Source organism: Papio anubis, chromosome 4, assembly GCF_008728515.1.
Source record: "Papio anubis isolate 15944 chromosome 4, Panubis1.0, whole genome shotgun sequence".
Classification (NCBI taxonomy): domain Eukaryota; kingdom Metazoa; phylum Chordata; class Mammalia; order Primates; family Cercopithecidae; genus Papio; species Papio anubis.
The window spans coordinates 122830300-122840875 of NC_044979.1; positions in this window are offsets into that span (position 1 = coordinate 122830300).

The following is a 10576-nucleotide window of genomic DNA, read 5'->3' on the forward strand; positions in this document are numbered from 1 at the left end:
CTGTTGTCAGTTCATCCATCTCAGTCTCAGTTCAGTTTTCTGCCCTTGCTGGAGAGGTGCTGCAATCATTTGGAGGACAAGAGACACTCTGGGTTTTTGAGTTTTCAGCATTTTTGTGTTGATTCTTTATCATCTTTGTGGATTTATCTACCTTTGATCTTTGAGTCTGCTGACTTTTGGATGAGGTTTTTTTCTCAGGTCTTTTTTGTTGATGAGGTTATTGTTGCTGCTTTCTGTTTGTTTGTTTTTCTTTTAACAATCAGGCCCCTCTTCTGTAGGGCTTCTCTGGTTTGCTGTGGATCCACTCCAGAGCCTGTTCACTTGGGTCTTTCCTACACCTGGAGGTATCACCAGTAGAGGCTGCAGAACGGTGAAGATGGTTGCCTGCTCCTTCCTCCTGGAGCTCCATCCCAGAGGCGCACTGACATGATGCCAGCTGGAACTCTCCTGTATGATGTGTCTGGCAACCCCTGTTTGGAGGTCTTACATAGTCAGGAGGCAAGGGATCAGGGGCCCACTTAAAGAAGGAGGCTGGCTGCCCCTTGGCAGTGCAGGTGTGCTACAATGCGGGGAATCCCTGTCATCTAGACTGCCCAGACTCTTCATAGCCAGCAGGAAGGAAAGACTAAGTCCACTGATCCACAGAAACCACAGCTACCCTTCCCTCCGGGGGCTCCATTCCAGCCTCTGTTCATAAACTCCTGGCTGGAGTTGATGAAATTACCTCAGGGAGGCCCCACCCAGTGAGGTGGGATGGATCTGGTCTTACCTGATGAAGCAGTCTGGTCATGATCTGCCACAGTCACTGTGTTGTTCTGTGGGGAATTCCTCTTGGGCCCTATAATTTTAAAAATGAATAAAACATGGACCCTGATCATGCTAGCCAGTGAGAAGGGAAAAAATAGTATAAGATACAGTAGGAGAAAAAGAATATTGTAGCATCTGCCCTGGTTCTCAGGCTGTGACTATGAGAAAGAACTCATAGGGAGCCCTGGGCAATTGAGTAATAGAGAAAAAAAATTAAAACAAATAAAATAATTTTTAAAAAATTCAGGAAAGAGACACATGAGTTTTTTTCTAAGATTTACATAGCATGTTTTTCAGAATATATGTCTATAAATTTTAACCTTATTACTTTTCTTGGACCTAACCAATTAGTGGTAACTTAATCCTGCTGAATGTGTGCCTGTGTGTATGGGGCGGTAGGAAGCAGGGGACACTGAGGAATTGAAAATTTCCTCTCTATAGAAAGTAACCAGATGCAATCTACTTTAAACTGAAACAGTTCCTGTTTAGTAAGCAAAAATGTCTCCACTTAAGGTAAATAACCCAAACCAGTTGGGAGATAGAACCAGTTCATATTTGTTCTATACGTTTCGAGAAAGATTCCATTAGGTGGCTGAAAATTTAGGATAAGATTTATTTCTCAGAGAAAATAGACAATAAGGACATTGGGAGTTAGTGCTTGAGAAAAGCAAATATATGCTCAAGCATAACAAGCTATGAGGTCATATGCTTTCAATATGATTTGTATCTTGTTCAGAAATGGTATAGGAACTGTAGTTGCTTTTTGTTTTGCTTCTTTTGTTTTTTGTATTTTTTTTTTTTACTTAATGCACTCTGTGTACCTTTACAGGTTGCCTTGTTTTGTATCTTAATCATAAAAGACCTTTTGTACTATGTATCCCTGATCATTAAATATGTTTACTGATTTATTATTTTCTCAGGATTTCATTAATCTCTCACTGACTCAGTTCATTAATGAAGATGTGAAATTAGATTTTAATATGTGCTTTTCCTGGCAGCAGCTCCGTGTAGAGCAATGTGTGATGACTTGGTAATAACATTTAATTTTTTGCCCCTATTACAGTTTGTGTATCTAAATCAATTTAAATTAATGTCATAATATTAATATTTCATGAAATAATGTATTAAACTGTGTACTCAGATGCCTAAATACTGCATCTCCTGCTGTTGAATCATGCATTAATTTGCGCAATTCCACTTTCAAACATCAATTTGCAAATGTGTGGTATTTCCTTAAGAATGGGCCGTGAATAAGTTCTTACTTCTTTGATCTTTACTGGTTTTGAATGTAATGTAAATTCCATGCATTCCAGTCAGTAGGTGGACCTCAGAAGCAGATCACTAAAACCAATGCCCTTCTCAGATCTTTCTTAGACAGCCTTCTGTGCCAATCAGATCACAGCCTATTGCCTGGCTTGGATTTTATTATCAATGGCCCTCTCCTTGTCCCATCCAGCAAGGTTCAAAATCCATTAGACTGATAACATTGTCTGTTTATCATTGCTATGTTGTTGGTTTTTTTAAAGGAATCATATCATAACTTTCTTATAGTTTAAGAAAGTTCCATTTTATGAAGGTAAAACTTTCACTCAGTGGCATTTGCAGTTTAACAAGTGTTTTCTCTTCAATGTTTTCGTTTGGCCCTACAGTGAATATCAAAGCCATGTGCAAACTGGAAAATTTAATGCAGATACCATTTAAGATTGGTGTAATTCCCACTTAATTATAAAATCTGAGTTTAAAAATGTGACTCTTACAACGTGAAATAATGACAGGGGATACCACTTGACTCTGAAATCTCTGACCATGTCTCAGAATTCTTTCATGCTTGGAACGTTGAATCAAATTCCAAACAGCTTGGTCTCATTGCTGACATAAACAGAATCCTGAAGCAAAACTTATTCCTTCCTTGATACTTTCAGCTTCCTTTCTTTCCTTTCTTTTCTTTCTTCTTTTCTTTCTCTCTCTCCCTTCCTTCCTTCTTTTCTTTTCTTTTCTTTTCTATCTCCCTCTATCACCAAGCTGCAGTGCAGTGCCATGATCTTGGCTCACTGCAGTCTCCACCTCCTGGGTTCAAGTGATTCTCCTACCTCAGCCTCCCAAGTAGGTGGGACTCCAGGCATGCACCACCATGCCTGGCTAACTTTTTTGTATTTTTAGTAGAGACGGGGTTTCACCGTATTGGCCAGGATGGTCTTGATCTCCTGACCTCATTATCCGCCCAACTCGGCTTCCCAAAGTGCTGGGATTACAGGCATGAGCCAGCACGCCCGGCCAGCTTTCATTATTTTTTATGTCCCCTATTTAAGTAAAAAAAAAAAAAAAAAAAAAATTATAACTTATCCAACTGACCCAAGCCAAGAATGTAAGCATTCTCTTTGACTGTTTCATCTCTTATCTCTTCCTCCATCCTACGCAATCTACTATAAGGTTAAGCTTATCTTTTTTTCTTCTTTCCAACTTTTATTTTAGGTTCAAGAGGTACATGTGAAAGTTAATGACATGGGTAAATTGTGTGTCGTAGGGGTTATCTTATCTCTTAAGTCTAGTCACTTAGCACCATCCCCACCATTACCTGCACAGTTTATTTGGTTGTATCAGTGAGAGTTCTCCAGAGAAACAGTACCAGTAGTATGTGTAAATGTATAGAAATACATTTACAGAATTGTTTCACGTGATTATGGCGGGTGGCAAGTGCAGAATCTTCAGGATGGGCCAGCCAGTTAGAGACTGAGGAAGAGCTCATATTGGAGCTCAAAGCAAAAGGCAATCTGATGGCAACATTTCCATTACTGGAGTATGTCAATCTTTTGTTCTGTTCAGGCCTTCACCTGATTGGTTAAGGGCAGTTAACCAATATTGTAGAGGGCAGTTTTCTTTACTCAAAATCTACCAACTTAAATGTTAATCTCATCCAAAAGCACCTTCAGAGAAACATCCAGAAGAATCTTTGACCACAGAGCTGGGCACTGTGTCCCAGCCAAATTGACACATAAAATTAATCATCACATTGGTCATGATCTCATTGGAATAGTTTCATTTGAATAACTCAAATAACCTCACTAAATATTCTCTCCCCTCTCTTTAAAATTTTGATGATAATTCAGAACCACCTTAATTGTCATTTCCTTGAAGAAATCTCTGAACTACTTAGAGGTGATATTATCGCATGTGTTTCCATAGCAATTTGATTGTTCCCTTTAAAGTCATCAATTTTTCTCCCATGTAATTTCTAATTTCCTTGTCTTGCTCTCTCATGATGATTAATACCCAGGAAGGCAGTGTGTTCTCTAATGCATCATTGTAGGCATCACCAATAACTAAGTTTGGATCACAATTTTCATTTGTTCACAAAATTCATTTCTGAATGAAAGAATGAATGATATTCTAAATAATTGCTGGGTGAGAGTTCAAGCATAACACTTAGGACTCTAAAATTAGTGATGTTTACAAATATACCATATTGCCTCTATTCAATTCTATAGAACAAATAAATTAAGGATATCTAGAGCAGAGGTATATGTTTGAAAACAAGATATATTTTATGAGCTGGAGTACATATTCAAACACATACAACCATCTGAAAAAGTATACCTCTGATCAGAAGCAACTTGCATTATTAAGCTATAAAGAGTGGTATGGGCATTTTTAACTATTTTCTTTTCTATTGGTTTTCTGATATTACTTTTAAATTCCTCACATGTGTCGTGTCAGAAAATGTGATCTTAGCCAATCTTAGTTTTATTTTTTCTCCAGTCATTTCTGATTTAAACTCAGTCATTTTATCTAGCATGCCCCTTCACCCTCCCAAGCCACCATATATATTCTTAGGTCTTGGGTAAAATCATGCTATTGGGAGAGAAATTAGGTTTCCAGTTCCAGACAATTGTCAACTCTCATCCAATGCGATTCACCTAATTCCAAGTGACAGCTGGCCCTCAACAAGTCTGCTCATTGTCACTCACTCAGCTCTCCTTAATGTCATCACCGTTTCTGGGCCATCGTTGTTGGTCACTTTTTTTATCTGTATCATTCTCATCCCAATTAGTTTTTATTGGTCCACAGGCCCCCTCTCACAAATACAATGTATCTAACTTGATATACAAAGTGAAAATCTTTTTTTTTGAGATGGAGTCTCACTCTGCCTCCAGGGGGCTAGAGTGCAATGGCGCAATCTCTGCTCACTACAAGCTCCGCCTTGGGTTCACGCCATTCTTCTGCCTCAGCCTCCTGAGTAGCTGGGACTACAGGTGCCTGCCACTAGGCCCGGCTAATTTTTTGTATTTTTAGTAGAGACCGGGTTTCACCGTGTTAGCCAGGATGGTCTCCATCTCCTAACCTCGTGATCCACCCACCTTGGCCTCCCAAAGTGCTAGGATTACAAAGTGAAAATCTTAAAAATCAGTGACAAAAGGCACACTGAGTACAAAAAAAAAAAAAAAAAAAAAAAATCAATTGGGCTCAGCAATCTGATGCCTGTTTTTGTGAACAAGATTTTATTGGCTGGTTGTTTTTGTGCTACAAAGGCAGATTTGGGTAGTTGTGGAAGAAACCATTAGACCTGCAAAACCTAAAATATTTACTGTTTATGTCTTTATGAGAGGTGTTGCTAGCTGGACTTCCCAGTCCCAGGGGGACTTAGAGAGCTTTTCTGTCTAGCTAAAGGATTGTAAATACTCCAATCAGCGCTCTGTGTCTAGCTAAAGCTTTATAAACCCACCAATCAGCACTCTGTCAAAACGGACCAATCAGCACTCTGTAAAATGGACCAATCAGCACTCTGTAAAATGGACCAATCAGCTGTCTGTAAAATGGACCAATCAGCAGGATGTAGGTGGGGCCAAATAAGGCAATAAAAGCAGGCCACTTCTGGCAGTAGCAGTTTTAAGGGGCGGGGGTGCTTTCCGAAATAGAAGTCAGTTTGTTTTTTCCCTTTTGTAAGTAAATCTTGATGCTGGGGATTTTTTGGGTTTGTAGAGAGATGATTAGGAGCCGTAGTATTCACCACGGAGGTGTGCATTTTAACTTCTGAAGCTAACGAGGCCACGAACACACTTGAAGCAAGAAACTCCGGATACACTTGAGTATCTGAAGGAATAAACTTCGGCCGCACTAAAAGAGAACTGTAATGCTCACCGCAAGTGTCGGCAGTTTCATTCTTGAGGTCAGCCAGACCAAGAACCCAGCAATTCCAGAGACTTTTACACAAAGTTTGATGACCCCTGAATTAGACTGATAGAATGCTCCTCAAGAGAGTAGTAGCAGAAGAAATGGAGCGGTTGTTTTTTTTTTTTTTTTTTTTTTGGAGGCAGAGTCTGATTTTCTTGCCCAGGCTGGAGTGCAACCGCATGATCTAGGCTCACTGCAGCCTCTGCTTCTTGGGTTCAAGCAACTCTTCTGCCTTAGCCTCATGAGTAGCTGGGACTATAGGTATGTGCCACCACACCAAGCTATTTTTATTTTTAGTAGAGACAAGGTTTTACCATGTTGGCCAGGCTGGTCTCGAAGTCCTGACCTCAGGTGATCCACTTGCTTAGGCCTCCCACAATGTTGGGATTACAGGTGTGAGCCACTACGCTTGGCCGGAGGAAAAAGTTTGTGTTCAAGAGAGAGAATGCTGTTTTATGAATTTATGACGGCATAAATTATCTTTGAATAGAACAAGTATAATAAAAGCATTTTTAGATAACAAACACTAAGAAAATTCATTACAGACATACATATGCTTGCTAAAATAAGGAGACAAGGATTTATCTAAGAAAGCAGAAAAGTAAACCCAGATTAGAATGAGCTGAAATAGGCAATGAACTATTAAGTAGTAAAAACTGTAAGTACAAGTAAGAATTGACTGCATAAGTAACATGATGCATAATTTTTGGTTTTGAAGTATATTATAAAGAAAGAAAATACTTGACAATAAAATGTAAGGTGGATGGTAAAGTATTAGCTTTATTCTGGAAAAAACACTAGAAATGTTGGTTTGCTTAAAATTTATTTTTCTGGTGAAGTAATGTTTAAATTTAAGATTCACCTTGGACAAGGAAAAGTATACTTAAGAACAAGGTGGGGACAAGTATAATTTTTATTAAAAATGAGATGAAAGTGTAAGTATATTGCAAATAAATACAAATATATTATCAATAAAATGTGCAAAGAAATCAGTGAATCAGAATAGAAAGCTCAGATATAGATACATAGAAATAGAGTAAATTTATCATTAAGCAGCAAAGGCAACTCAGAAAGGACAGTCATTTCAACAAGTGATGCTGGAACAACTGGCATCCACTTCCGAGAAAGTGAATCTAACACAAAAATTTCTAACAGAAAAATGAAGTCTCAAAATTAAAAAATTTACAAAAGTAAAATTAATTACAAAAATTAAAAACAAATCGAATCATAGAACTAAAAGTAAGGCACAATATTGTAAAACTTCTGGTAGATAACATAGGGGAAATTGTAGGTGACCAGTAGGTAGGATGCTGACTTTTAAGATACAACACAATAATAATAAGATACAATACAAGCAGCAATAATCTCTGAAAGAAAAAAGTTTGATTTTATTCAACTTAAAAACTACTCTGTGAAAGACACTGTTAAGAGAATGAAAAAGCAAGTTACAGACTGGAAGAAAATCTGTGCAAATACAAAATATTAAAAGAACGCTTAAAACAATCTAATTTAAAATTGAACAAAAGTTCTGAGCACATACTAAAGACCATACACAGATCAAAGGTACACAGGTCACAAGCACATGAAAGGTTTCTCAAGTCATATTTAATTAGGAATTGGCAAATTAAAACAATGAAGTGCCACTATATGCCTATTAGATTGGATAAAATCCAAAACATGAATACCACCAAATATTGGTGAGGATGGTGAGCAGCAGGATCCCTCATCATGGCTGTAGGAGTGCGGATGACGCAGGTCCTTTAGAGACAGTCTTACCATTCAGCAACCATACTCTTAGGTATTTATACAAATGAGTTGAAAACAGATGTGTCCATGTGAAAACCTGTGAATAAATGTTTATAGTTGTTTTATTCATAATTGCTAAAAATTGGAAGCAACGAAGGTATCCTTCAGTAGGTGAGTAAGCAAAGTGTAGCACACCCATAAAATGTAATATTATTTATTGTTAAAAAGAAGTGAGCAGTTAACCCATGGAACACATGGAAGAACCCCAAATGCATAGTGCTGTGTGAAGGAAGCCAGTTTGAAAAGGCTACATTCTGTTTGATTTCAACTAAAAAAGCAAAACTAGAGAGAGTAAAAAGATTAGTGGTTGCCAGGGTCTAGGGGCAGGGAGAGATGAAGAATTAAGTGGAGCATAGGGAGACTTTAGAGCAGTGAAATTATCTGTATGATTTTGAAATGGTTGCTATACAACATTATATATTTGAAAAAAACCCATCCTTGTACAACAGAAAGTATGAACCCTGGTGAATACTATGAGCATCAGTTAATAATTTATCAGTATTGGTTGATCAGTTGTCACGAATGTACTGCACTCTTGCAAGATGTTAATAAACGGAGAAATTACATATAGAGAGAGTGCATATGAGAACTCTACCCAACATTACATTTAACTTAAATACATTTAAAACAAGAAAAAATTTTGAGAGAGAGCATTTGAATGACACTATTGGCAATCCGAATTTGAGGGGTAATACATTTTTTATGCAAATAAACAGTATTTACCAAAAACTCACCACATGAAAACTACAGATTAAGTTCTCAACAAAAAAGGAAACAAAATTATAGAACATGTTTCTGCCAACAATACAATAAAATTAGAACTCAATAAAAATGAGACAGCTAAAATAAAAAGGAAAATAACCCGTTTTTTAAAGTTTAAAGTCTTTTTCTTTTGTTTGTTTTAAACAGGATCTTACTCTGTCACCTCAGTTGCAGTGCAGTGGCATGATTATAACTCACTGCAGCCTCGAAATCCCAGGCTCGGTGAGTCCTCCTGCCTCAGCCTCCTAAGTTGCTGGGACTACAGGCACACGCTCCTGTACCTCGCTAATTTTTGGATTTTTAGTTTTTAGAGACACTTGAGTCTCACTTTGTTCCTCAGGTTATGCCAATCATTCTTAAGAGAACAACAAATGTGATTGACCCTGAGAAACAAAACATGTATTACAGTATATTTTTAACATACTGATACAGACATGTATTAAAAAGTGTAGATTAAAGTGCTCATATCAGGCTGGGCACAGTGGCTCATGCCTGTAATCCCAGCACTTTGGGAGGCCGAGATGGGCGGATCACGAGGTCAGGAGATTGAGACCATCCTGGCTAACACTGTGAAACCCCGTCTCTACTAAAAATACAAAAAAAAAAAAAAAAAAAGGGGGGGGGGTGGCGGGCGCCTGTAGTCCCAGCTGTACAGGAGGCTGAGGCAGGAGAATGGCGTGAACCCAGGGGGCGGAGCTTGCAGTGAGTGGAGATCGCGCCACTGCACTCCAGCCTGGGCGACAGAGCAAGACTCCGTCTCAAAAAAAAAAAAAAATTGCTCATATCATTAATGAGTATAGGAAGACAGGTTCACAATTCAATTTAGAAAGTTAGAAAAGCAATTAAGCAAATATAAAGTTAGAGAAAACAAAAATGCCACAATATGTAAAATATAAAAGATCAAAATCAAATGCAAAGCTTTAGATAACACTTTTAAAATAATATTTTTCAACATTATAAATAGACAAACCATAAATTATTATATAGAGAATGAAAAATATATCACAATTAGGAACTTTAAGATCATGCTAAATGCTGTAATCTGCTTACTTTTATTAAATTTGAAATTATTAAAAAACAGGAGTCTAGAAAGGTACACATTATTAGAATTTATTCATGAGGAATAAAAATATGACTAAGCCTCTATATATTTTTCAAATATGATTCAAATTTTGATATATGCAATGTTTCAGAAAATGGAAAAAGAATGAGAGCTCTCTGGCTTATTTGATTGTGCTAGGGTAACTTCGTCACCAAATCTCGAGGTTTCTGAGTCAATTTTGAGGTTGACTTAAGGATAGTATAAAGGAGAAAACACTCAAGGATAATACAAGAAAGAAAAAACAAAAAGTTGATATTTACTTATAATTTACATGCAAATATTTTTGTTAAAGTATTAATAGTCCAGTGAATTAATTAAAACAATCCAAGGATCAATCTTGTTTTTCAGAAACATGTAAAGATGATTCAGTAGGGGCATATCTGCATTAAGTATGGCCTAGTGTAGGAGTACCACATAACTCTGCTCAGAGATCAAGATTTCATTCAAAGTGCTCAATAATTTTTGAGATAATTATTTTTTGAACAAAATAAATCAATTTTTTAAAGTTTGATTTCAAGATGTAATTTATCAACAAATAACTGTTTAGAATATATTAATGTATACTTCCTGGTAGATTTTCATAAAATGTATTTGTTGTAAGACACATTTTAATTCACTCAAAACATATTGTAGGAGTTTGGTTGAAACTCAGTATACTATTTTTTTAATTAATGTACTTTCCAGTAATAATTCGAAGTCAAATAGATTTTACAAATACTGTAATTCTAAGTTATAGCTATATTTTATCATTTTTATTTTGAATCAGGAGTCACTTTCACTACATATCTTCCAAAATGTATAAAAATGCCTCTCTTTTTTACATAAATATATAAACATGCTTCTTTCTCTGTTGAAATAACAAAAGTTAACCTGCAAACGTGATTCAAATAATTTATCTGCTAATCAAACTAGTATGGTGATCAAACTAGT